This window comes from Onychomys torridus, chromosome 1 (genome assembly GCF_903995425.1).
Source record: "Onychomys torridus chromosome 1, mOncTor1.1, whole genome shotgun sequence".
Taxonomy (NCBI): Eukaryota; Metazoa; Chordata; class Mammalia; order Rodentia; family Cricetidae; genus Onychomys; species Onychomys torridus.
The window spans coordinates 32,591,481-32,615,576 of NC_050443.1; the positions used below are offsets into that span (position 1 = coordinate 32,591,481).

The following is a 24,096-nucleotide window of genomic DNA, read 5'->3' on the forward strand; positions in this document are numbered from 1 at the left end:
CACCACACACACACATCCACATCCACCACACACACACACACACACACACACACACACACACAACACACACACACACACACACACACACACACACACACACACACACACACCTCTCCAGGCTGGGGACATAGCTCGATAACACAGTGTACACTTACTATGCAAGGACCTAGGTTCCATCCTGAGCACCAAAATCAAATTGCTCTTCTAACACTGAACTGTTCAACACAGGGTCGAGATGCTGCCCTGTAGCCACCAGCCTTCACAGACCCAAGGCTTCTCTGGCAAGCTCTGCTCAAGCCCTCCAGCTTAAACCAAGAGGATAAACTATGCTCCATAGGCCAACATAACTGAGTCAGTTGAACATTGGACACAATCCAGTCAGGCCTTATTTCTTTGTGCAAGATTTTATTAAATGTCTTTACAGGGTGACATCCAGCCTCTAGATGTGTCTGCCAAAACCCTGTTATGCTGTAGTCACTGGCTGGCGCATGGCAGGTGGCTCTGGCTTCTCACTCTTCTGTTCTGAGATGGGGGTGGTGGGCAAGATTTCATGTTTAGGGTCCACAATGCTCACATGATCAGGCATGATCTTCTTAGGGTCTGTCTTACCACTTGGGGCCGAGGGCAGCATGATCTTCACTTTGATATTAGCATACCCTGTCTGAGGAGTTCATGGCCCATGGCAGTGTCAGCATAGTAGTTAACAGGGTCTCCACTGTGGATCATCAGACCATCTGCAAACTTCATGGACTTGGCTCTCTGTCCTCAGAGCTTTCCAGACACCAAAATCTCGAAGTCCTTGGCTCCACTCTCCACAGTGAACACACCATAGCAGCCCCTTCACAGAGCAAGCCCTCCTAGGAGTTTGTAACATAGAGACTCTGCCTAGGCAATTATAACACAAATCTTAAATGGTCTTATTAATAAAAACAAACCCAGGGCCTGGTATTGGGGTGAATGCTGGAAGATCAGGGAAACAGAACAAGCCACAGCCACCTCACCTTGCTAATTCCTCAGCTGATCCTGTTTCCTCAGACTGGAAGCCACTGAATCCTCATCCAAATGGATCTCAACTGAACTGCTACTCAAAAGCCTAAAAGCTTAACCAGCCTAGTTCCTGGTTTTCACGCCTTATATAACCTTCTGCTTTCTGCCATTACTTCCTGGGATTAAAGGTGTGAGTCACCATTCCTAGCTATTTCCAGTGTTGTCTTGAACTCACAGAGATCTGGATGGATCTCTGTCTCCCAAGTGATAGGATTAAAGGTGTGTGTGCCACCATTTTCTGGCCTCTGTATCTAGTGGCTGTTCTGTTCTCTGACCCCAGATAAGTTGGGTGCATAATATTTTGGGGAACACAATATCACCACAGGTAATGGCACATAGACCTCTTGTGGTCACCCTTTCTTCATAAAGCTCTATGCTGCTCACAGGGAAGCTGAACCTCTTCTGGACTACAGCAGTCAACTCTGACAGACGACATTTCTCACCAAGAACATTCTATGTTCTGGTGGCAAAGATAATGATTTCTGTGCTGGTTAGTGTAACTTGGACTTCAACTCCAGAGTAGCCATCTTCAGCCAGCTCCCCCAGTGAGAAACTCATTCTGTTCAGATACGGAGATGCATCAGCCACACACTTCCTCTTCTTGGAAGTCTGCACCTCCATTTTGCAGCAGCGCTTCTCTGGAAGGAAAGGAAGTGGCTTACAGGCAGAAGTGGGTATATTCTGTGTTTTCCTTTAGTGTAGGTTTTTGGCATCTTTGTAAACAATCATGGGGCTGTCTCTTTGTCTTTCTTTTGGAAGATCTGTCTGATTCCATTGATCTATATGGCTGACTTTGTGTCAGCACTACACTGTTTTTGCTGCTATGACGAAGTTGAATGATTGAAATTAGGTATTCTGCTGTCTCCAACATTGTTCATTTTGCTCAGGATTTCTTTGAGTAGCCAAAGTCTTTTATGCTTCTATAGGAATTTTAGGGTTGGTTTTTCTACTTGAATTGAATTTTGATGGATAGTGCGTTGAACCTGTATATAATTTTTGGTAATATAGACCATTCACAATATTAATTTTGCCTATCCCATGGATGGTCACTCCATCTTACAGTGTCTTCTTCAATTTCTTTAAGTTTATAATATTTCCAGTTTCTTTCTTAGCATGTTCCTTTTGGATACACAGAAAATTAGTATCTTTTGTATGTTGACTCTGTATCTTGAAACTTTGCTGAAAATGTTTATCAGTTCTGAGAAGTGTCTAGTCTTTTGTGTCTCTTGTACATCAGACATATCTACAAGTAGGAATACTTTAACTTTTTTCTTCCTTATTTGTGACCACTTTATTCCTCTTGTTTTATTTCTCCAGCTAAGATTTCAATATAGTCACATTGAATAAGACTGGAGAAAGTGGACACCCTTGTCTCATTCCTCATTTAATTATATATTTATTGATTTGTATGTGTTTAATCATCCTTGCATTCCTTGAAAAATGTCTACTTGGTCATAGTGAATGAACTTTTTGATGTTTAGTTGAATTTGGTTTGCAAATATTTTATTAAGAATTGTTTGCATCTATGTTTGCCAGGGAGATTGTCCTATAAATTAATTTGTTGTGTCCTTGTCTGGCTTTGGTATAATCCTAACTTCATAAAATGAGTTTGTCCGTGTTCCTCCCCATTTTGAGTAGCTTGAGAAGTATTGGTGTTAATTTTTTAAGGGGTTGGGAAAAATTGGCATAATTTATTTGAGCTAGCCTCTTCTCTTAATTGGGAAACTTTATTATTGCTTCAGTCTGTTAAAGGGATAGTAAAGTGGGTTATGTCTTCTTGGTTTAACTTTGGTAGGTCATATATGTCTAGAAATAATATTAATTTCTTCTAGATTTTTCAAATTTCTCAGGAGACAGGTTTTTTAGAGCATTCTGTAAGAATCTGAATTTCATCAGTGTCAATTGCCATGTCTCCCACTGTGGTGATTTGGGTAAAAGTGCCTTGTGTATTTGAATGCTCAGTCATCAGGGAGTAACACTATTTGAAAAACATCAGGAGGTGTGGCATTGTTGGAGGATATGTGTCATTAGGGGTGGGCTTTGAGGTTTCCAAAAGTGTCTCTCTGTCTCAGCCAGTGGATCAAGATGTAGCTCTCAGCTACTTCTCCTGTGTGGTACATGCTGCCATGATGATAACGGACTAAATCTCTGAAACCTTAGGCAAGCCCCCAGTTAAATACTTTTTTTTTTTTTTTAATGACAGTTGCGTTGGTCATTGTATCACACAACAGAACAGTGACTAAGACTCCCTCCTCATTTCTAATTTTTTGAATTTGGTGTTCTCCATCCTCCTTTTTAAAAATACAAAGTCTGTTGTATCTCAAACTGGCTTCAAACTCACTATGTAACTAAGGCTGCTATTGAACTCTTTACAGTTTTGCCACCTGGTGATGTAGGGTCACTTTGTGTATTGGGACCATGATTTATTTGAAATTATTACCAGAATATCAGAATTGATGGTATCCATGACCACTAACACTGTGGGAAGAGAGAAATTAAATCTTTAAGTTGTGTTATATTAGAGAGCTGGCAATCTGAGAAGGCAATGGGTTAACATACTAGAAAATAAGCTTTTTACATTGTCTTTCATGTAGTGGAATTTATAGGGATAGAGATAAAGTTAGTCAATCATTATGGAGCTCAGTCTTGACCCTCTGGTGAGCTCATCAGCCACATTTTTAAAACTTGTAAAATGTGTGTTCTCTCATTATTGTCCATTACACTCTTCACTTCTTCTCTGGACATTTGGGCTTAGGAACTGTATGGCATTTTCTCAATGAGCGATCAATGGGGGAGGGCCCAGGCCATGGTGGGTGGTGCTGTCTCTGGGCTGGTGTTCTTGGGTTCTACAAGAAAGCAGGCTGAGCAAGCAAAGGGAAGCAAGCCAGCAGGCAGCACTCTTCTATGGCCTCTGCATCAGCTCCTGCCTCCAGGTTCCAGCCCTCTTTGTATTCCTGTCCTGACTTCTTTTGGTGATGAACAGTCCTGTGGAAGTCTAAGCCAAACATACCCTTTCTTTTCGGTTATGGTTTCTGGCTAAGCAATAGAAACCCTAACTAAGACAGCATGGGAGTGCAGATTCCTTTCCATAGTAAAGTACAAAAGTCTTCCCAGAGCATGGAATGGAACAATATCCTTATCTATCTTGTCACTCCCCATGGTTAGCAACAACTCTTCAGTTATAAGATCAGTTTCATGTGGAAGATGGCATCCTGCTGCCACGACTCTTGTTGATTGTTGGCATAACTTCTTACCAGCAAGGGAGTTCTCTACCACGTAGTTTTGCACATTGGAACACACTATATGCACAAAGCAACTGCTACTGTCACCCAGCCTTGATGCAGGGGGAGGAGCTTGGTCCCACCTCAATTTGATGTGCTACGTTTTGTTGACTCCCATGGGAGGCCTGCCCCTTTCTCAATGGAGGAGGAGTAGACTGGGGGGGGGGGCTTGACAGGAGGTGTGGGGAGGGAACAGGAGAGAGGAGGAAGGGGAAACTGTGGTTGGTATGTAAAATAAATAAAAAAAAAAATTAAAAAGGATAAAGAGTAGGAAACCCAGGAAAACTTTGTTGAGGCAGGAAAAGATCAAAACTGAAGAAACCCTCTCTCTTCATTACATTAGAGACAATCTTATGAATTATCTTAACTTCTTGCTAGATATAAACAATTTTTAGAACATATTGTGAAAAAGAGAGTCTTTGGCAGGGTAGATACCCATCTCTCCAGTGGGTAACAATGCCCCTACTTTGTTTTTAGAACTGCAATTTGAGGGATTGGGGCTGAAATGTTAGACTTGGTATGCACATTCTCAAATTATGCTTGTGTCTGAATCAAATGTCATCAATGGAATACAAATAAGAGCCAATGTTAAGGAGCTATGCCATTATTGTTAACCCTAACCATGCATAAGAAAACAGTTCTCCTTATCTGCTCAGCTCTAATTGCTTTGCAAGGGCAGTCATGAAAGATTCCATTTTTATTGTTGGTTTTGGGTCTTGGTATGTAGCTCAGGCTGGCCTCAAACTCAGAGTTCCTCTGCTTTAGCCTCCCAAGTGTGAGATTGCAAGCACACAGCACTATGCCCAGTGGGAGTTCTCTTTGGGTTTTGTAACTTCCCTCCTTGTCTCAGAAAGCTCTCTTTGAAGACATCATAGATGAAGCATCTGATGATTTGGTTTTGACTGTTCCTCATTGTTGAGATGACAGCTGTTCTAGCTGATCTGACACCACATTGGGGTGTGTGTAAGTGACAGATGTCAAGGAGTTAGTGCCAGTAAATCCATTTATGACCAAACTTGAGCAACTTACAAGAATGGTACTTAGTACAACCCCATCTGGTGTTCATTCAATTTGGTCTGTCCCGTGGATGATGCCCTCACATCTAAAAACTTGTAGCTCAGGCCCCTTTGTTAGAAGCTGTACTCTAAAGTATGTCAGTAGACAACATTTACTAGAATCATAAGGAGCATTTACTCCTTTGAAGAACTGTGGAGCTAGCCAAAGCTTTTCCCTCATCCTGGAGGATTGGGGGAAGAAAATAGAGAGTGGTTCAGAACTGGTTGTTGGACAGAGACTCACTTTTGGGATAATTGATGGTAGGCTGGACCCAGACAATTTATGTCTTCATTAAGAACTCCAACATATCTGAAAACAATAAAGACTAAGAAAAAATATTAATGACATAACATTGCATCTATTTATAACATCTATTAAGGGTTAATGAATAAAGCTATATCAATATGTGTGTGTGCTTGCATGCATGTATCTCACAAGGTTATTTTCTGTTTCAGTCAGAAATTTTGAATCTAAGGAGTCAATGAACATAGAGACCTAGATTTAATATAGTCTTTTTATGAATAATAATAGTTTTATCTTGGTAAGTTTACAATGTACATAATACTTAATTACATACTAAAATACCTCATCTCATCACTTATAATAGATTTTATTATTTATTAGGAATGGATAAATGTTGAGTGACAACTTCATCTTCCCTTCTTAGCAATGACAAAATTTATGTACAGTTCATATGGGACAAAGCCTAGAAACAATGCAAAAGTGTCTCTAAATGTCAGTCAGTCCTTGAGATTTTTAAAAATCTTTTATATACATTTTATGTTTGCCTGGAAAAATATCAGTTCAGAAATTTTCTGAGCATTCAACAAATGGATATTTTGATAGAATGAATGTTTAAATGCAAGATATTGTTTTTCTCATTTGTAAGCCTGCAGTAAGTTTTATTTTGCAGTCTGTTTCCAGAACTGACATTTGATAGCCAAGTCTTTGCATGACCAATTGTTCCCCCTTTGTCCCAAACATTACAGTTAACCCTTTAATGCAACTCTAGTACACACACACACATATGCACGCATGTATGCACATATGCACACATGCACATACCACATCTCCGTTATCCATCCACTCCTTTATGAAACCCAGGCTGATTCCATAAATGTGCAATAGTGACTATTTTAGCAATCAACATGGAGTTTTCAGAGAGCTCTACTGTATCTTGACATTGATTTCTTCCAGTGTGCACTCAGCAATACTATATCTGGGCCCTAAGATAGATCTATTTTAGGTTTTGAGGAAGTGTTTTACTGATTTACATAGTGACCACACTAATTTGAACTTTTAACCAACAGCCTACAAAGGTTCCTGTTTCCTTACATCTTTGCCAGCACTTAACGAGTTTTGGGTTTCTTGATGGCGTCTCAATGTAGTTGTAATGTGCACTTCCAGGATGGCTATGGTACTGAGCACTTTTCCACCACCACTTGCACTTCTGAAAAATGCTTGTTCTAATCATTTGCCCATTGCCTTAGTTACTTCTCTATTGCTGTGACAAAACATCATGACCAAGGCAACTTACAAAAAAATAAAGCATTTAACTGGGCTTACAATTTCAGAGGGTTAAAGTCTACAGTGAAAGGGCAAAGGCGTGGTGGTGGTAGAACTGCTGAGAGGTCACATCTTTTTTTTTTTTTTCCCGAGACAGGGTTTCTCTGTGTAGCTTTATGCCTTTCCTGGAACTCACTTGGTAGCCCAGGCTGGCTCGAACTCACAGAGATCCGCCTGGCTCTGCCTCCCGAGTGCTGGGATTAAAGGCGCCACCACCACCCTGCTGAGTGTTCTTTCTGTATGGATGTATATGGTATATGACCCACAAGTGAGTCCCAGGAAAGGTGCAAAGCTACACAGAGAAACCCTGTCTCGAAAAACAAACAAACAAAAAAACCCAAACAAACAAAAACAAACAAACAAACAAAAAAAAAACCAAAAAGAGGTCACATCTTAATCCACGAATTGGAGAAAGAGAGAACTCAAAATTGTGTCTTTTGAACCTCAAAGCCCACACTCAATGACATACTTCTTCTAGCAAGGCTACACCTCCTAATGCTCTCCCAGAAGTTACTAACTGGAGACCAAGTATCCAAATATATGAGCTTATAGAGGCTGTTCTCATTTAAATCGCCACACTCATGTTGATTGGATTATTTTTTTCTCTTGGTGTCAAATTTTTTTAGTTCTTTGTGTATTCTGTGTACTAACCCCTTGTATGATGAACATCTGGCTAAGCCTTTGTTCCATTATGTAGGGTGCCTCATCAGTTTCTTGTTTCTTTTGCTATGTGGGGACATTTTAGTTTGATGCTATTTGTCAATTCCAGCACTTGAGTAGCGCAGGTAGGGAGACTAAGCCTGAGGTCAGCTTTGGTCCCCTGTGGTGAGAAGGGGTCTAGAAAGAAAAGTAGAAAAAAAGAAAGGAAGATATAGAAATTAGGTGTTAAAAGGAAGAAAAAATGAGAGGGGACTATAAAAGACAAAAAGTTGCATAAATAAAAATTTATATCTAAATATTTGTATCTGATTAAAAGTTTATATAGAAAAAATATAAGTGCTCCAAAATAAGACACAAAAGAGAGAAATAAAAATAAAAAAATAAAAAAGAAAACAAGTTTGTGATCCTTTAAGGTCAGTCAATTGGCAGCTAAGGAAGATTTTGGCCTAGCCTGTCTCTTCCTTTGTAACCACTTAAGTGTGTTTTACTTGGTGAGAACAAATTTGTTTAATATTTGGCTTCCTCTCTCTCTCTTTTTTCTTTTTTGTGGTACTTGCCCAACAACCACAAGGTGTGGTTTGTGGGCAGAGACAACTGTAATTAGCTCTTCACAGACAGGTATGGTAGACAAGTTTCCACTGACTAGTCCTAGCCTCTTACACATTTAGATGTCTTCATGGGTGAAGTTGCTTTCCATCATTGTAGACTGCTCAGTGTCTCTGAGTTTTCACACTTTAGCTACTACAGGTAATTACTGGCAACTGCTTCCCTTAACTCCTTACCTCTCCTTGTTAGCTTCTGTAATTGATGGCCTCAAACATGAAACATTATTATCTCTCATGACTACATCTGATTTCCCACCATGTTCAGTTCATATGTCTGACTCAAAAATCTTTCCCTTGTAATTAACTTGAGAAAAGGACTCAATGGATTAAAACAAGAGCTTACCTGAGAATTCTCAGAGATATGACAGTGCAGGGAACTTGGATTTCTTAAGCTGGAGACTCAGGAATCTTTCCAAACGGATTACTACTGCCACAAAGCAATGGAATGGGAGGAATAGTGGAGAACTTTGCTAGTGCCGTCACATCATACGGGCTACAGGACCCTTGTCAGGTCATAATGCAATTTTGCTTGGCATTGGGAACAATGCTACTTTTGTTCTTCCAGTCTTTCCCTTCTTTCCCCCTCTGCTTATTCCTTTTGTTCCAGCACTTCTGTGACTTTCATGTGCTAGAGCAGTCTGGTCTGAGCTCTAATTTCTCTTTTTAAGTGAGATTATTTCTATTCACAGCTTAAAATGTGTGGCTTTTTTGAGGCTTATTTTCTTTATTTCTTGTATATCAGTCCCTGTCTTCAGTTGCGCACTCCAGGCATCATGTGCTAAATGGTATTTCCCTGTTCTCTCCAAACCCTTTAAAAATAAGGCTGTCTGTTGCCTATTGCAACTTCAATGCTGTCTCAACACTGTCTACCTTGAATGGCAACTGTTCTCTAGCTGTTTCAGCTCTACTTCCTGGAAATGCTAGTGATTGGTTGTTGCTAATAGTCAATGATCTTCCTGAGTCCATGGAGCTTTTATTCTTACAATAATGTTTCCATTGACAAGCATGGCTTCACTGTATATCAAAACTATCATATCTTGTCTAGACGGGTAATTTGACATCTTAGATTGTTATGCTCTCTTCAATTTCTTTCTCTTGTCTGTTTTGTTGACACAGTGGCAACGGTAGGTGTATTAGTCACTATTGCTGTGATAATGCACTGTGGCCAACACAACTTATACAAGGAAGGGCCTATTTGGGGCTGACAGTTCCAGAGGGATAAGATTCTATCATCATCACAGTAGGGAAGTATGGCGGCAGGCAGATAGTTGTGGCACTGGAAGAGCAACTGAGAATTCACATTCTGATCCATAAGTAGGAAGCAGAGAGTTCACTGGACATGTTGGAAGCCTCCCCTTCCCCCACTGTATGTGATACACCTCCTCCAACAAGGCTACATCTCCTAATCCTTCCCCAACACTTTCACCAACTGGACATCAATGATTCAAACATATGAGCCTATGGGGGCCATTCTCATTCAAACTACCACAGTAGGCATCATTTCTTCATTCAATATTGGGAATTATTTATTCAATGCCACTCCCCTCTGATATATCTATATCATCTATATCTATATCTATATAATTGAGTATTTTAGTCAGGAATTGTTATTGAATTTCGCCAAATGACTTCTTGTATTTATAGAGATGATCATAAGGTCTTTTTTTTTTTTGTAGTAACAAAGCTTATTTTGAAAGACAAATGTTTAAGTAGCATCTGTGACTTCCATACTTCAATGATTGGAATACTAAATCTTCCCTGAGGTAGTAAATATCTTTGACTTAGTGGCAACAACAAACTATCTCAATATTTCATGCAGCTATGGTACTTCCTTCCAGGTACTTGTGTCAGGGCTGGCAACCATGGAGTCAGTGTCAGTTTTTATCAGTGTCTCCATGGGTACCATGAGCAGATTCTGGTATATGTTTTAGGGAACCACTGATGACTTCACATTGTTTTAAGTACATAAGTACGTAGTTAGGCTCTTGATTCTGGGTCTCTTGTCATCATTATTTTTTTTTTCTTCTTTGCGTGGTGGGCTGGTAGAAATAAAATATTTTAAACTCAGCTGCTGAGAGTTCATGATAGTGACAGGCATGCCATGTCCAGGAACCAGTACATCACAACACTACTTCTTGGCCTTCGGCTCTTACATTCTTTCTTGCGTCTTCCAGGATGTCCCCTCATCTGTGGTAGTGGGGTTAATGTACATGTCTGATTTAGAGCTGAGCGGTCTGTCACTTCTTCCTAGCACTTCAGTTAGATTCATCTCTCTATTAACTATTCTCTACTGGAAAAATAAGCTTCTCTGATAAGCACTCCAGGTCTATAGGCAGAAACACACACATTTAGCAATTTAGCCCCTGTGATGGAATTCAAATTTGGCTTCAGTGAGCTTCAAAGATGTATCAGATTCCTTCTACCAAGAAAAGAGGAGACAATTTTCTCATTATGGTTCTGAGGCCAAAGAATTAATACCATCTTTTGAGTACAGTCAATTACATTTCTTCTTGTGGACTGCTATCTCTAAGCATGATGCTCTACCATATACCTCTGTTATGTAGAAGCTCCATAAAGCTTTGCAAGGAATAGTTGGACTCTCATACAACTTTTAGAATATTTTATTCATAATTATTTGTCATACTTTATGGGAGCCCACAACTGACTCAGTTTCCCTGGTTTGAATCTGAAGTCTATTCTGAGTCAATAGAGTTCAAGCTTGCTTGCTCCAAGGCTGTGAGAAAGTCCTGATTAGGCCATGGGAAGGAACGTACTAACTAGCTAGACATAGGCTGCTGATGCCAGCTAGAGGTACATTGAGACAGAAAATGAAACTGCCTGCTCCTTGATGCAAGGCAGGATAGATAGTGGCTGAATGCCTGTGCTGTGCATTGTTCTACCTCTGTCCTTCAAAACTGTATACAAGCTGCCTGTGAAATAAACTCATGACTGTTCGGCATTGGCTGGCAGTCCTCTTGACTCTTTCTTGTCTTCTTCATTGTCTCTACAATCTGCATGCCAGATATCCAGTGGACTGGTTGGCAGGTTCTGACAAGACTTCAAAAGGTGATGATGATATTTTCTCGTCTTTTCTTTGAACACAAATGCAAAATATATCTTGAAGTCAAACAGGTCAGCAAGATTCCTCTCTCTCTCTTTGTAAACTGAGCACACAGTCTGCTCATAGCTTATTTCTTCTACGAGTTTGGGTGCCCATTTTGAAATATAGGTGATACTAAAGCCTTTGGAAATTGCCTCTAAAACATGGACACTTTTTCTTAAGGTTCTAGTATAACCATCATTATCTTTTCTTGCTAATATTATTGAATAGTTTAAGTCATAATTTTAAAAAATAATAAATTTACTTATTTAACATCCCAATTATGGTTTGCCCTCCCTTCTCTCCTCCCAGTCCCTCATCCTCATCCCTACTCTGTCCCATCCTCCAACCCACTTTCCCTCCACTTCTTTTTAGGAATGGGCAGGTCTCCCATGAGTGCTGTGGGATGTTCTGTATGCTGTGAATATGTGTTTCTCTAGTTGGTTGATAAATGAAATGCTGATTGGCCAGTAACCAGGCAGGAAGTATAGGTGGGATAACCAGAGAGGAGAATTCTGGGAAGATGAAGGCTGTGTGAGGAGACGTCAGCCTGCTGTCCAAGGAGCAGCATGTAATGGCACACAGGTAAAGCCATGGAACATGTGGTGACATATAGATTAACAGAAATGGGCTGAGTTTAAGTGTAAGAGCTAGTCAGTGGTAGGCCTGAGCTAATGGCTGAGTAGTTTTAATTAATATAAGCCTCTGTGTGTTTACTTGGGTCTGCAGGGCCAGGCTGGACATCAGAATTTTATAAATGGCTGTGGGACCTTGGTGCTGGGCGAGCACAGGAAAACTTCAGCTACACATGAGTATCAACAAAATATGGCATATCAAGTTGCAGTAAGACTAAGTAAGCACCTCCCCATGTATTAAGATGGGGCAAGGTGACCCAGTATGAGGAGTAGGGTCTCAAAAGCCAGTAAAAGAGTCAGAGACAGCTACTGTTCTTACTGTTTAGGAGTTCCACAAGAGGACCAAGCTACACAACTGTAACAGTCAGTCCCATGCTGGCTCCCTGGTTGTCAGTTCAGTCTCTGTGAGCCCTTGTGAGCCCAGGTTAGTTGATTCTGTGAGTTTTCTTATGGTGTTCTTGACCTCTCTGGCTCCTATAATCCTTTCTCCTTCACTTCTGCAGGATTCCCTGAACTCAGACTAATGTTTGGCTGTGGGTCTGCATCTTTTCCATCAGTTGCCTCTCTGATGACAACTGGGCTAGGCATCAATCTGGTCACAGGACATGGCCAGTTCAGGCTACATGGCCGTTGTTGCTAGGAGTCTTAGCTGGGATCATCCTGGTAGATTTCCTTGTACGAGCTTTTTATCTCACCCCAAATGCCCCCCATCCCTTTCCAGTAGTTTCTTTCAATATTCTCCTCCTCTATCCCCACCCCTCAACCTGACTGCTTGTGTTCCAATCATCACCCTCCCTCAGTCCACTCTCGAAATCCCTTCTATTTTCCTCTTCTCAGGGAGATTCAGGTGTTCCCCCATGAACCCTCCTTATTACCTAGTCTCTCTGAGTCTTTGGATTGTAGCATAGTTATTCTTTATTTTACAGCTAGTAGCCACTTATGTTAAGTCATAATTGTCATCCCTAAACTATAGCAGACCATGATACTAGGGGTCAAGAAATAAAAATTTCTGCCCAGCTACACTTGGAGAGATGGGGAAAAGAAAGGGGAAGAAGAAAAAAGGAAAAACTTGGTCAGCTTTTTGGGCACCAAATTTTTCTAAACTGCTGTGCTAGTTAGCTTTTGTGAACTTGACATAAACTGGTGTCACCTATGAAGGGGGACCTTCAATTGAGGCATTGCCTCCACCAGACTGGTGTGCGGGCATGTTTCTGATGAATTTTCTGATTGTAATTGCACACTGTGAGCTGTGCAGCGGAGTGGTGGGGGTGGGTTGGTGGAGGTGAGTGGTGGGGTGGGCGGTGGTGGTGGGAGAGCCTGGGCTGTATAAGAAAGGAGTCTGAGCAATCCTGTAAGCAGAGTTCCCCTATCTGCTTTGTTTCTTCCTCAGGCTCCTGTCTTGGCTCCCTTCAGTGATGGACTCTAGGCTGTAAGATGAAATAAGCTCCCTTCCTCCCTAACTTGTTTTTAGTCAGTGTTTTATCACAGCAGAAACTAAACTAGGAGAGATGACAAACTAAAGGCCTTTAGGAGAAATATTAAGATTGAAGTGTAGACTATAACTCAGCCGACATCTACTCAATCCTTGAACACTGCTCTGTTTTAGAAGTCTGACACCAATGATGCTTTTTTCATAATCAGCATCGGAAAACAGAGAACGCAGAGTAGTAAAATCGAGGCATTTTACTTTCCCACTTTGCAAGGCCAGCATCATCTGGGAATGGCAGGTGCACTGGTTTCAGTCCAGAAAACAGTTTTAAACCCTGAAGCAAGTAACCCCCCCCCCCCCCTTTCCTCTTTGGCTGACTAGTCAGGAGGATTGTCTCAGTCACTCAGGTTTTATTCCCTCTGTCAATGATGTTTGTCTTTTTCTTGACAAAAACCATGTGAGAGTTAATCTATGTTTTATATTTTGTTTGCTGTAAAGCTTGTCAGGTAGGTACATGACCTTGTAGGCAAGTTTCCTATTAGTACCTTTCTACTTTAAACCTTTACTTTGGGGGCCTAGAAGGATTTGGGTGGGGACTCCTAATTTAGCAGGCTGCCGGCCCTAGAGACCCACTGTTTCCTGTTGGATATAGGTTGACTCAGATGTTTTTATTTTGAAAACAAACTATCAGATTTTATTTCATATGGCAAGTGTGATAGTTGCTTCTCAAGTGTAAAAGGAGAACACCAAACATGGTAGGTGAATGTATCAGACATACTCAGTTGGATTTTTACCAAATCAGATCCATGGCCGTAGTAGCCAATTCTTAAGTTATTTCAGAATTCCTTTTGCAATACACTCTCAGTACTTGCTAATGATTACTCTCGGCAAGAAAAGTACAAAATCAGCAGAGAAAGAAGGGGCAAAGGTACAGGGTTTTCCTGAAACAAACCACAATGTTTAACGGGAAGAAGGGCAGTTGTTGCTCAAAGGAGCCGCCACCACCTTTAAAAGAACCTGACCAAAGCAAAGCAACAAAAACCGATGAAGTGCTAGATTCTGAGTTCGCCTTTCCGCCCACAGACCAGGCTTCCAGGATTCCAGAGGGAGCCTTGGGTGTTGCCAGATGAAGCATAAACTGCCACCGAGGCTGGTGACAGGAAAGCCCCTTCCTCTATCCCTTAGAGGACTTCTGCACAGATGCTAACCAGGCTGGCGCCCTCTGGCAGCCCACTGCTCACCCGCAGGCCCCTCCTGCAGCGGAAGTGGCGGGGTGGGGGTGGGGATGGGGGTGGGCAGTGCTCGCAGAAGCAGCGGGGGTGCCCATGAGGAGGGCCGGTGTCTGGGTGAAACCCATCGGCTGTCGGGGTGATCCAAGGGCGAGAAGGAAGCTGTGATGGGGGAGACCGAGGGGAGGAAAAGTGAGGAGAAAAGGCAGGGTGGAGCATGGAAGCCGGAGGAAAAGGAGCGGCGCCCCTGCCTGCGCTCAGGGGTCTGTTGTTAGCAAGCAACCTCTCAAATACTTAGTTCCAGCGTCTGCTAGTCTTTCATTTCTCAGATGTCCCGGTCTGGCTCTGGAAGGATGATTCAGGCAACCTGGAGTAGGGGAGAAACCACTGCCAAGGAGGCTTCCCTCACAGCTGGTTCCTGCCCGGGGTCAGGAACAGAGTTTTATCTTTGAGGACGTTACAGCATTCTTTTCGACAGGTTTCTGGTTAGGGTGGGCTGTATTTAGCAGTTGAAACAGAACAATAATTATCTAAGTCTGGTAGGTTGGGGCGGGGGTACTTGGATGACCAGGTTGTGTTGCTTCCGTGGAGGTTACAACATGGTGATGAACTGGGAACTGGGCTTTCAGCTGCTCCAACTTCCGTTGTATACTTCATCTTTTCTGAGTCCTAGACCGGTATTCGTTTAGTTCCCCATGAAGGGGCACAACTTCTGCAAAGCACAACTCTTTGCAGACATTGAGTGAGACCATGAAAGGTACTAGTTTTTATGAGTTTTAGCTCTTCTTCCTGGGATCTTGCTGGCCCTGTAGACATCACGTGTGAGACAGACAAAAATCTCATAGACAGTTTAGCCAGAAGTTAACAATGGGGTAAGGTTTTCCCTTTACACGATAAATATGCAGTTTTCTAGAGAAACTAGTTCTTTGCAACTTGGTCAATCCAGTCACTTTGCAAAATGTCTCAAGAAATCAGGACCTCTGTGTTCAAGTTTTTATAAAGGACCTCTCACTTCCGTTCTTGATGTGAGTTCCATCTCCTGGGCCAAAATGATGAATTCCTGCTCAGAATCCTCACTGAGTTGAAAGGGAGCACAAATAATGCTTCAGTGCCTCTTATTCAAGCCTTAATTCTCAGGACCATACTGCTGTGTGAGAAACACTGTCCCTTATGTTACAGAAGAGGAGACAGGGTTTCACAGATCAAGAAAATTATCAAAAACTGGGGAGGCTTGGTGCTTCACATCCAGCTTTTCCCGAGTCCAGTGCCTAGGGGCAGCACAGGTCCTCTACTGAAGTGTGGATGTTTTGCAGTCTAGTCACATACCATGTCCCCACACCATTCCACATCTATATGTTATGTCATGCCCCTAGAATTTCTTGAAGAAGGAAAAGTAAGCCTGAGATAGGATCTGAGAGACTTTGAGGAGAGATAGTAGACTTTGCTCAGTATTATTCTCTATTGTGACAGACTTCTCTGAAGTTCAGGAATCAAAAAGAGATTATATCAGACAATACTGGCCACTAAAATCAGCCCAGCATGGAAGAGATCATGGTTTAGGGTCAAGAGGACAGTGTGACCTCTTGGAAAAATAGGAATGAGGATTACGGTGCCTGGTGTCCTGGAAATGTCTCAGTATTTCAACTATTAAAGACATAAACCCTGGAACTGAGGAGATGGCTCAGGGGGCCTGAATGTTTTCCATGTAAGCATAAAGAACCAAGTTCAAATCTCTAGCATCCATGCAAAAGGAAGGCATGGTTGTGTGTGCCTTTAATCCCTATTGAAGGGTGGAGATAGGCAGATAGATCCCAGGAGCTCTCTGGGTATCCCACCCAGCTAAAATAGCAAGTATCAGCTTCAGTGAGTGACCCTATTTTAAGAGAATAATGTGGAGAGTGATAGAAGCAGACATCTGACATCCTCCTCTGGCTCCTTTATGTGTACATTTATGCATGTATTACCCTCATAAATAAATGACATAAATGGTTTAAAAAAACTAAAGGACATAAATGCTCTCTCTCTCTCTCTCTCTCTCTCTCTCTCTCTCTCTCTCTCTCTCTGTGTCTAGCTCTACAGTTCAGATGGATCTCAAGTTTATGATCCTGTTTCAGCATTCTGAATGCTGGAGTTGCAGGCCAGTACTAACACACACAAAAAAATTGAAAATACTCTTGATATCACTGGTTTCTATTTGTGTGTGTGTGTGTGTGTGTGTGTGTGTGTGTGTGTGTGTGTGTGTATGCAGAGTACGGTGCTCTCATTTATTTAAAAAAACAAATACAAAGATGAATAGGCTAATTGATTGGGCTAAATGGGAAGTAAAAATGAAAACACATTTAAGGCTTTAGAATATGTATTTTAAAATGAAATGAAGAAAATGTCATTAATTGTTTTGAGGGAAGCTCTCTGTGCAGAAGCATTACTTATATGTGCCCAAATAATGGAAGTTGATCACAGATATGTCTTTAAAGAGGGGAATCAATTTAGGTTTGCTGAGCACCCAGAAACAATTTGGTGCACTGTGTGGGACTAAATTTTTGTCTGGGCTGAATCTCTCAGCAGTGTATGGGAGAGGAAAGTGAGGGTGGGACTGACACTAAGAAGAGGCATTTGAAGTAGGAGAATAATTCTGAAACAGTAGGCTCCGGGTAGAACACAGACCTGTTTCATTTTCTCTCACTGGATAACTTAGTGGACTTTGGTTTATAGATGAATATTTATGTGAGGGGAAGTTGAAGTAGTTTGAGGCTTGGAATGTGAAGAGATGCTTATGCCCGTATCAACTGGAGAAAGAACCAGTGTAAACTTAGGTGACTAACAGCTGCTGACTGAAAGTTTACCAGATGTCTCTCCCTCAAGAACCTATGAGATAAAAAATGAGTATTTGCCCCATTTAACAGTAGGTGGAATGGGAGGAAAATCAGAATGGGTGTTTAATTCCTGGTCTCACAGTATGATTTGAACCCAGCAGGACTGCTTGCAAACCACACTTTACTCCTTCTAAAAAGTTTTAGAGAAGTCTCTTTGTATAGCCCTGCTACCTGCTACTTATTATGAAGATCTGGCTGGCCTTAAACTCACAGAGATGTACCTGCCCCTGACTCCTGAGTGCTTATTAAACACATGTACTACCATGTCTGGCCTACTGTTTTTTTTTTCCAAGACAGGTGTAGCTTTGCGTCTTTCCTGGATCTCGCTCTGTAGACCAGGCTGGCCTCGAACTCACAGAGATCCACCTGCCTCTGCCTCCCGAGTGCTGGGATTAAAGGCTTGTGCCACCATTGCCTGGCCTTTATTTATTTATTTTTAAATCATCCCTTATGACCCACTGCTTCTGTGTGTAGAATAAATGTGGATAGGAAAAGCAGAGATGTAGTTTTCAGGTTACATCAAAATTGACAGTCAGAATTGTGGAGAAAATAAAATCCCTACAAACAAGGAGAAAAGTAAAGTCAGGACAAAAGAAGAAGTTGGAAGCTAGTTAGAACAGATAACCATTCAGGTGCTCCTTCTTAGATTCACAAAGGCAGCCATTACTGTGATATCTAGAGAACTTGCTTGGGCAGGTCTGAAATTAAAGAGGAAATGTCTTCCAGGAGTTCAGAGAAGTATTCAGCAGTGGATGCATCCATTTTGTACTCTCAGACAAGCTCCCACAGTCTTGATTGACCAGGAAAGGAAGTGGAAGGAAATCAAGAAACTCTGTACACAGTGTCCTTCATATTATTTCTTCTTATCAAACCTGATGGTCCATAAGCATCAGTGTTCTTGCTTTAATGACTCCTTTACCCCAACATCTCAACCATTTGTTGTAATCTCATATAACACAGGAAAAATTTGGGGTTAAATAATGAAGAAGATTTATCATGAGCAGGTCTATTACCAATCCTGATTACCTAGAGGCCTAGCTAAGTTGTTTACACTGTTTTCTACTCCATCACTTTTTATTTCTGAGGAGCTTCTGACAAGTGTTCTTGTAATCTCCATCGGGCTGTAGAGACTGCTGGTTCCCCTCAGAATCCATTCTCCTTTTTTGTCAGATAGTGGCTCTCAAAATTTTAATCCAGAAAAAGTATGTAATATTCTAGTTCCTCTTGTCAGATGATATCATGTAACCAATGGGATATGAGCAGAAACCGTGCAACCAACTCTTGGGTCATGGGATTAATGGTAGCATCTGTGATGGTTATTACTCTTGATTGTCAACTTGACAGGATCCAGAATCAGTCGGGGGACAAGCCACTGGTAATGCCAGTGAGATTACCTAGGGTAAGCTAATTGTGGTGGAAAGATTTATTTTCCAGGGACACCATCTCATGATTGGTGTGATCTGAACACAAATGTCTCCTATAGGCTCATATATTTGATACACTTGGCTCCCACAGTGGCATTGTTTGAGGAGGCTTTGGAAGTGTGGCTTTGCTGGGGGAAGTGTGTCACTGGAGGTGGGCTTTGAGAGTTTAAAAAGTCATGTCATTCCTAGTGTGGACTATCTGCTTACATGCTTATGGATGTGACTTTTAATCCTGTACCAGCCACCATGCCTCCTGCTGTTGTGGACTTGTATCTCTCTGGAACCATAAGCTCAAATAAACTAACTCCCTTCAATTTCCTTGGTTGTGATGTTATCACAGAAAGAGAAAGTATCTAATATAGCTGGGCTCTCAGGCTGACTAAAATGGAGGAAGCTAGCTGAGCATGAGGATTCACCACTCTCTGCTTCCCAAGTGCAGGTGTAATGTGACCAGTTGGCTCAAGAGTCTGCCATTCATGTCTTCACTGCCATCATGGACTGTACCCTCAAACTTTGGTCAGAAGTTTGTCACAATAATGAGGTATGTAATCAAGCTCCTCCCACTCCCACCTCCTTTTCTAGGATAGACTATTGATGTTCCTTGTAGTATGCCATTTTTATAGTGTAACCAATTAGTCATATGTTTTCATTTCCTTTTTATATTTTAATAGTGGTTTTTGTTTGTTTGTTTGTTTGTTTTTCCTAGATAGTGCCTCCCAGATGCAAACAAAACTGAAAACAGTGTTGGGGCATGAAGCTTGGTGGCAGAATATTTATGTAGAATGTGAGTCCCTGAGTTCCATCACCAACACTGAAGGAAAAAGAAAAACCGAAAAGCACAAAACAATAAATCATGTTTTCCTATTCCTATTTATGAATAATAAAATACTGTTATTCAGCACACAGCAACATTTATTTTCTTTTTCTCCTTATTTTTATTAGTTCTTTGAGAATTTTGTACAATGTATTTTGATCATATCCACCTCACCTCCCTACTCACTTACCTTTATGTCCTGCTCCTTTCCTTTAAAAACCCATTGTATTAGTTAGGGTTCTCCCCGCCCCCGCCGCCAAGCACACTCATGTTCTTATATTGTTCTCTACAAGGCTCAGCTACCCCATAGCAATGATGGAGGTAAGCATTCATACATGTATTAACTTAAGCAGATTATTGAACTGGTCCACTTCCTGGCCAAGGATGGTGATCAGAGAGTTTAGGCAGCCTTGACTGTTCTTGACAAAAAGGCTCTTGGAAGCTCCCTCCATTTGCAGGGCTTCTGGAACTCTGGTCTGGATTGAAGCAACAAACTCCTGGACAATTTCATCGTTGCTTTTCCTCTTGCCACCCAAGGAGGATCTTGGCTAAACCTCAAGGATGACGGTAATTAGGGTGTTGGTTCCTTTGTACTGGAAAACAAGGTTGGCATTTTCATACATTTCAAAAATTTCTAGTTCATCTATCAAAGGTAGATCTTCAATCTAGCCCTTAAACTCTTGGAGACTGTGAGCCAGAGGGGAAAAGTAGATGCCCAATTCAGAGTATTTATAACTAGCTTTCAATGTTTCAGGAGAGAAAAAGAGTTTGAAGGCATCTCTGGTCCAAGGTATTGGTCACTCTCCTGCCATAGGTGATTTCACCAGTAATGTAAACTAGAGTATCCCAGGGGGTCTTTCTTTCATGACAGTAAAGGTTGAGGTTCAGTAAGGCACATTCTCTGTCACTATCATTAAATTCATAGCAGATATTCCAGCCAAGGGGACCAAACTTCTTTCTCTCCTTGACAGAGTTCTGAAGAAAAGTAAAATTTAACTTTAATTTTTCTGTTTTTTTTTAAAAAAGATTTATTTATCTATTTATTATGTATACAGCATGTATGACTGCAGGCTACCAGGTCTCATTACAGATGGTTGTGAGCCACCATGTGGTTGCTGGGAATTGAGCTCAGGACCTCTGGAAGAGCAGTCAGTGCTCTTAACCTCTGAGCCATCTCTCCAGTACCCTTGGGTTTTTTGTTTTTTGTTTTTTGTTTTTGAGACAGGGATTCTCTGTGTAACAGCCCTGGCTGTCCTGGAACTCGCTTTGTAGACCAGGCTGAACTTGAACTCACAAATTTGCCTGCCTCTGCTTCCTGAGTGCTGGGATTAAAGGCATGCGCCGCCATGCCCAGCTGTAGTTAGGGTTCTTTAAAGGAAAGAACATACATTAGGTTTATTAGATTGGCTTGCAGGATGTGGTCCTTGTAGTGCAACTGTGGCTGTTTCACTTTGGAAAAGCCAAGTATCTGGTAGTTGCTCAGTCCACGCGGGTGGATGTCCTCACAGTTCCAATCTAGTGCTGAAGGCCAGGTAGTTCCTGGAGAGCTGTCGGCCTTCAGGCTATGTCGCTTCTAACATTGGTGAAGAAATGCTACAGCAACAGGATGGGTGGACATGACATTAAGAGTGAAGGCAAGCAGGCAAAAAGCAGAAGGTGCCGTCCACATCCCACACCCCTTTGTCTGGGATTCCAGCAGAAGGTGCCGTCCACATCCCACACCCCTTTGTCTGGGATTCCAGCAGAAGGTGATGTCCACTTTTAAGGGGGGGGGGTCTTTATGTTCCCTCACAGGAACGCCCAGCAGCTTGTGTTTTATTTCATTCTGGATGCAGTCAACCAAGATTAGTCATCACACCCACCAAGTACAATTTGTGCTTCCCATATGCTTTACACTGCCTGGAGGCTTTTCTTTCCCTACAATGATCTACAAGAGGAAACAGTTCTTTGCTATTGCCTGCTTTAAGGTGCTTCATCATGCATTGTCACTTTCGTTTAAATATATCGATTTTTGTAAATAGTGCCCCTTTGTAGTATTACTCACTTATTCCAGATTGGGCTGCTTGGTTCCTCCTGGCACCTTGTGAGATGCAGGGAAAGAAAATAGCTTTGGGGAGCATGTAAAACATGGAAGCCTGGGTCACTGCCTCTTAGCTTTGAGAACCAATGTTTGTATTTTCTCAGTGCTCCTGAAGCGAGGCGGCAGTCTCCAGATGAAGGCAGATTTGAATGGTTAGAGTGAAAGGGAGGAGAGTGAAGCAGAGTTAGGCGGGATAAAAATCTGACCCATTTGAAACTCTTGCAGCAGGGACATCCAACACTTGGTTGTCTGAAGGAAGCTCCATTTCCACATCACCCTGGTGGAAGCTCCACGATTGCTTGGAGCTCTGAAAATGCAAGGATGTGAAGTCAGGCTAAAAACAGCCTTGAAGCATGACGGGATCTAGCACACACACAGCTTTCTCATTTGTCTGACTCATGCTGAAGGGACTACATGTAAGCACAGCTGAAGTCTTTGTTCTCTGAGTTGACAGACAGATGGCTAAAAGAGTTGGAGTAAAAACTGGTAACTAAGTGAAAAGCTGATTAAAATTCTTGAAACTCTGCACAGGGACTGGCTGTTAATGGTTTGGATCCCAAGTATGTACCAAGGGCTCATTTTGAAGGCTGAATTCCATCCTTAGCTGATGGAATTATTGAGAGGGGGTGGAACTTTTTGGGGTCTAGTGGGTCTAGTGGGAATAGTAAGGGTGCTGGCTGGTTTTATGTCAACTTGACACAAGATAGAATCATTTATGAGGAAAGAAACCTCAATTGAGAAAATTCCCCCACTTGATTGACCTGTGGGCAAGCCTATGGTGGGTTTTCTTGATTGACCATTGACAAATGATTGATGATTCATGTGAGCAATGTCACACACCCCTCCCCCACAGTCCCACCCCTGGGCTCTTGGTCCTGAGTGCTATAAGAAGGAAGGTCAAAAGCAGTGGCCACACCCCTAAAGAAAAGTGACTTTTCCTCCCACAGAGCCCCTCCCCCATTGGATAGATCTTGAGGACAATATACTTACTGAGAAAAAAAAATCTAACTACAAATTAGGTACTGTATGTTGTCATACAGAGTTTTAAAATCTCTCTCTCTGTATGTGGGTGTGTATGTGCCACAGTGTTCATATAGAGATTGGAGAACAGCTCTTGGAGAGTCAGTTCTATCATGCCAACTTACGGGATCTCGGGGTCCAACTCAGGTTGTCAGGCCTGCACTCAAGGGCCACTACCTGATAATCCATTTTACTCGCCCTGTGGAACAGTTTTGAAATGACAACAAGAGTTGTAAAAAGTCAGTTATAATAATTTGTGAAGAGGGGTGGGAATGGGTGTGATTACGAAGGTAGATGGGAAGGCGTTGTGTGATAAAAAAATAGTTGGACATTGTGATGACTAGATTGTTTCCCCTGCTTCAGTGTTTTTGTTAGGCAAACTCTCACTCAACTGTAAACCCAGCTCTGGGGTCAGTCTAGATGGCCGACTTGACTGGATTACATGAAACAGCTAGGAGTGCCATGAAGCGCACATCTGGATATGTCTGCGAGGGTGTTCCCAGGGCCAGTTAGATTAAGGAGGCTCTGACCTGAAAGATAGCTTAGTGCCTTGATGGATTCAAAATATGATGGCATTATTCAGAGTTGCTAAGACGTGGGAGATGGGAACTTCTGAGGAAATAGGCTTCTGGGAGTATGGCTTTGAGGGTTTATCTTGCTTTAGCTTTGAGAAATCTCCTGTTTTCCAAATTATTAAAGAGCAGCTTCTATTACATGTTCCCACTATCATGTTCTTGTAATCAAACATATGAGTCCAAGTGACAATGGACTGGACCCTTTGAAACCATGAGCCAAAGAAATCTTTCCTTCCCCTAAGTTATCTCTGTCAGGTATTTTGATCATGACTATGAAAAAGTAATAAATACAGATTACTTATGTGTGTTGGTGGTAATATATGTCTATAAATATAACAAAATAGGGGGAAACTACCCATAAAAATGTGTAGCTGGAGAGCTTCTCTCCAGGTGCTACCAAGCCCCCACAGTCCCACAACCCACATGTAAAATAATCACTCAGACACTTATATTACTTACAAACTGTATGGCCATGGCAGGCTTCTTATTATCTACTTCTTCTATCTTAAATTAACCCATTTCTATTAAACTATACTTTTCCATGTGGCTTGTGGCTTTCCAGTACCTTACATCTTGCTTATCATGGTGGTGGCTGGCAGGTCTCTTCTCTTCTTGTCCTGCCTATACTTCCTGCCTGGAGAACTTGGTTGTGGGATGGGTTGAGGGGGCCAATCAGTTTTTTATTTATTAACCAATCAGAGC

General features: G+C 41.8%; 1 pseudogene; it reads right to left on the reverse strand.

The window, feature by feature from the left end:
• Window positions 1-463: 463 nt before the first annotated feature.
• LOC118594574 lies at window positions 464-23,008 on the reverse strand (annotated as a pseudogene).
• Window positions 23,009-24,096: the final 1,088 nt, after the last annotated feature.